Here is a 4,501-nt window from a genome sequence, read left to right on the forward strand (position 1 = left end):
AAAACGGTTGTGCACGGTCCTGAGTCCCACCGGCCGCCAAGAGTCACAAGCACACCCCCAAATCACACACAACAGCCAACACTTCCCCACAGAAAGCCAACGCCAGTCTAAAATATTTTTTTAGGCTCTGTAAAAAATCCCAAACCCGGGCTACAGCCACACGGGCTGTTTTTCTCAGGGGTGTGTGAAGAAAAACCGATGGTAGGTTAAGGTTTAGATGTGGTGAGGGGTATATTACTCTAAAAGTACACATCTCAACGTCTGTATGGACGGAGAAGAAAAATTGAATAAACATATATTGTGCTCAGACGCATCACCACCCTAATGATGCCGGCTGTTTATTTTTAAATGTCTTCAAATTTTGTCATTCAGGTCTGTCGCGACGCGTTTCGAACCTTCCCACAGTGTTCTCATCAGGCGAATTCAATGACAAAATGACTCTGACCCAGCTCGCTCCAGCATTTATGTGCCAGGAGGGCGGGGCTTCTCACCTCGCAACCAATAGCAACCGATAACCACCGTCAGCATTGTATGATGCTTCATGAATTGTTTCTTTCACACACTAATAAACTGTATTGTTGTTTTTTAATTTTTTACAGGTACTAGGCGAATAATGTCGATCAGCAGGCACTTGCAGCAGGTAAGTAGGCACCTTTGTGCATAATTCAGGTGAGTACAGGGAACTCGAGGTCCATAGGAACCCGGCACTGGCTTGGTTAGGTGAAGGAAAATCCAGAATCCGAATCCCGAAGGATTCGAAAACGGTTGTGCACGGTCCTGAGTCCCACCGGCCGCCAAGAGTCACAAGCACACCCCCAAATCACACACAACAGCCAACACTTCCCCACAGAAAGCCAACGCCAGTCTAAAATATTTTTTTAGGCTCTGTAAAAAATCCCAAACCCGGGCTACAGCCACACGGGCTGTTTTTCTCAGGGGTGTGTGAAGAAAAACCGATGGTAGGTTAAGGTTTAGATGTGGTGAGGGGTATATTACTCTAAAAGTACACATCTCAACGTCTGTATGGACGGAGAAGAAAAATTGAATAAACATATATTGTGCTCAGACGCATCACCACCCTAATGATGCCGGCTGTTTATTTTTAAATGTCTTCAAATTTTGTCATTCAGGTCTGTCGCGACGCGTTTCGAACCTTCCCACAGTGTTCTCATCAGGCGAATTCAATGACAAAATGACTCTGACCCAGCTCGCTCCAGCATTTATGTGCCAGGAGGGCGGGGCTTCTCACCTCGCAACCAATAGCAACCGATAACCACCGTCAGCATTGTATGATGCTTCATGAATTGTTTCTTTCACACACTAATAAACTGTATTGTTGTTTTTAATTTTTTACAGGTACTAGGCGAATAATGTCGATCAGCAGGCACTTGCAGCAGGTAAGTAGGCACCTTTGTGCATAATTCAGGTGAGTACAGGGAACTCGAGGTCCATAGGAACCCGGCACTCGGCTTGGTTAGGTGAAGGAAAATCCAGAATCCGAATCCCGAAGGATTCGAAAACGGTTGTGCACGGTCCTGAGTCCCACCGGCCGCCAAGAGTCACAAGCACACCCCCAAATCACACACAACAGCCAACACTTCCCCACAGAAAGCCAACGCCAGTCTAAAATATTTTTTTAGGCTCTGTAAAAAATCCCAAACCCGGGCTACAGCCACACGGGCTGTTTTTCTCAGGGGTGTGTGAAGAAAAACCGATGGTAGGTTAAGGTTTAGATGTGGTGAGGGGTATATTACTCTAAAAGTACACATCTCAACGTCTGTATGGACGGAGAAGAAAAATTGAATAAACATATATTGTGCTCAGACGCATCACCACCCTAATGATGCCGGCTGTTTATTTTTAAATGTCTTCAAATTTTGTCATTCAGGTCTGTCGCGACGCGTTTCGAACCTTCCCACAGTGTTCTCATCAGGCGAATTCAATGACAAAATGACTCTGACCCAGCTCGCTCCAGCATTTATGTGCCAGGAGGGCGGGGCTTCTCACCTCGCAACCAATAGCAACCGATAACCACCGTCAGCATTGTATGATGCTTCATGAATTGTTTCTTTCACACACTAATAAACTGTATTGTTGTTTTTTAATTTTTTACAGGTACTAGGCGAATAATGTCGATCAGCAGGCACTTGCAGCAGGTAAGTAGGCACCTTTGTGCATAATTCAGGTGAGTACAGGGAACTCGAGGTCCATAGGAACCCGGCACTGGCTTGGTTAGGTGAAGGAAAATCCAGAATCCGAATCCCGAAGGATTCGAAAACGGTTGTGCACGGTCCTGAGTCCCACCGGCCGCCAAGAGTCACAAGCACACCCCCAAATCACACACAACAGCCAACACTTCCCCACAGAAAGCCAACGCCAGTCTAAAATATTTTTTTAGGCTCTGTAAAAAATCCCAAACCCGGGCTACAGCCACACGGGCTGTTTTTCTCAGGGGTGTGTGAAGAAAAACCGATGGTAGGTTAAGGTTTAGATGTGGTGAGGGGTATATTACTCTAAAAGTACACATCTCAACGTCTGTATGGACGGAGAAGAAAAATTGAATAAACATATATTGTGCTCAGACGCATCACCACCCTAATGATGCCGGCTGTTTATTTTTAAATGTCTTCAAATTTTGTCATTCAGGTCTGTCGCGACGCGTTTCGAACCTTCCCACAGTGTTCTCATCAGGCGAATTCAATGACAAAATGACTCTGACCCAGCTCGCTCCAGCATTTATGTGCCAGGAGGGCGGGGCTTCTCACCTCGCAACCAATAGCAACCGATAACCACCGTCAGCATTGTATGATGCTTCATGAATTGTTTCTTTCACACACTAATAAACTGTATTGTTGTTTTTTAATTTTTTACAGGTACTAGGCGAATAATGTCGATCAGCAGGCACTTGCAGCAGGTAAGTAGGCACCTTTGTGCATAATTCAGGTGAGTACAGGGAACTCGAGGTCCATAGGAACCCGGCACTGGCTTGGTTAGGTGAAGGAAAATCCAGAATCCGAATCCCGAAGGATTCGAAAACGGTTGTGCACGGTCCTGAGTCCCACCGGCCGCCAAGAGTCACAAGCACACCCCCAAATCACACACAACAGCCAACACTTCCCCACAGAAAGCCAACGCCAGTCTAAAATATTTTTTTAGGCTCTGTAAAAAATCCCAAACCCGGGCTACAGCCACACGGGCTGTTTTTCTCAGGGGTGTGTGAAGAAAAACCGATGGTAGGTTAAGGTTTAGATGTGGTGAGGGGTATATTACTCTAAAAGTACACATCTCAACGTCTGTATGGACGGAGAAGAAAAATTGAATAAACATATATTGTGCTCAGACGCATCACCACCCTAATGATGCCGGCTGTTTATTTTTAAATGTCTTCAAATTTTGTCATTCAGGTCTGTCGCGACGCGTTTCGAACCTTCCCACAGTGTTCTCATCAGGCGAATTCAATGACAAAATGACTCTGACCCAGCTCGCTCCAGCATTTATGTGCCAGGAGGGCGGGGCTTCTCACCTCGCAACCAATAGCAACCGATAACCACCGTCAGCATTGTATGATGCTTCATGAATTGTTTCTTTCACACACTAATAAACTGTATTGTTGTTTTTTAATTTTTTACAGGTACTAGGCGAATAATGTCGATCAGCAGGCACTTGCAGCAGGTACGTAGGCACCTTTGTGCATAATTCAGGTGAGTACAGGGAACTCGAGGTCCATAGGAACCCGGCACTGGCTTGGTTAGGTGAAGGAAAATCCAGAATCCGAATCCCGAAGGATTCGAAAACGGTTGTGCACGGTCCTGAGTCCCACCGGCCGCCAAGAGTCACAAGCACACCCCCAAATCACACACAACAGCCAACACTTCCCCACAGAAAGCCAACGCCAGTCTAAAATATTTTTTTAGGCTCTGTAAAAAATCCCAAACCCGGGCTACAGCCACACGGGCTGTTTTTCTCAGGGGTGTGTGAAGAAAAACCGATGGTAGGTTAAGGTTTAGATGTGGTGAGGGGTATATTACTCTAAAAGTACACATCTCAACGTCTGTATGGACGGAGAAGAAAAATTGAATAAACATATATTGTGCTCAGACGCATCACCACCCTAATGATGCCGGCTGTTTATTTTTAAATGTCTTCAAAATTTTGTCATTCAGGTCTGTCGCGACGCGTTTCGAACCTTCCCACAGTGTTCTCATCAGGCGAATTCAATGACAAAATGACTCTGACCCAGCTCGCTCCAGCATTTATGTGCCAGGAGGGCGGGGCTTCTCACCTCGCAACCAATAGCAACCGATAACCACCGTCAGCATTGTATGATGCTTCATGAATTGTTTCTTTCACACACTAATAAACTGTATTGTTGTTTTTTAATTTTTTACAGGTACTAGGCGAATAATGTCGATCAGCAGGCACTTGCAGCAGGTAAGTAGGCACCTTTGTGCATAATTCAGGTGAGTACAGGGAACTCGAGGTCCATAGGAACCCGGCACTG

Source organism: Carassius gibelio, chromosome B4 (assembly GCF_023724105.1).
Source record: "Carassius gibelio isolate Cgi1373 ecotype wild population from Czech Republic chromosome B4, carGib1.2-hapl.c, whole genome shotgun sequence".
NCBI classification, from domain to species: domain Eukaryota; kingdom Metazoa; phylum Chordata; class Actinopteri; order Cypriniformes; family Cyprinidae; genus Carassius; species Carassius gibelio.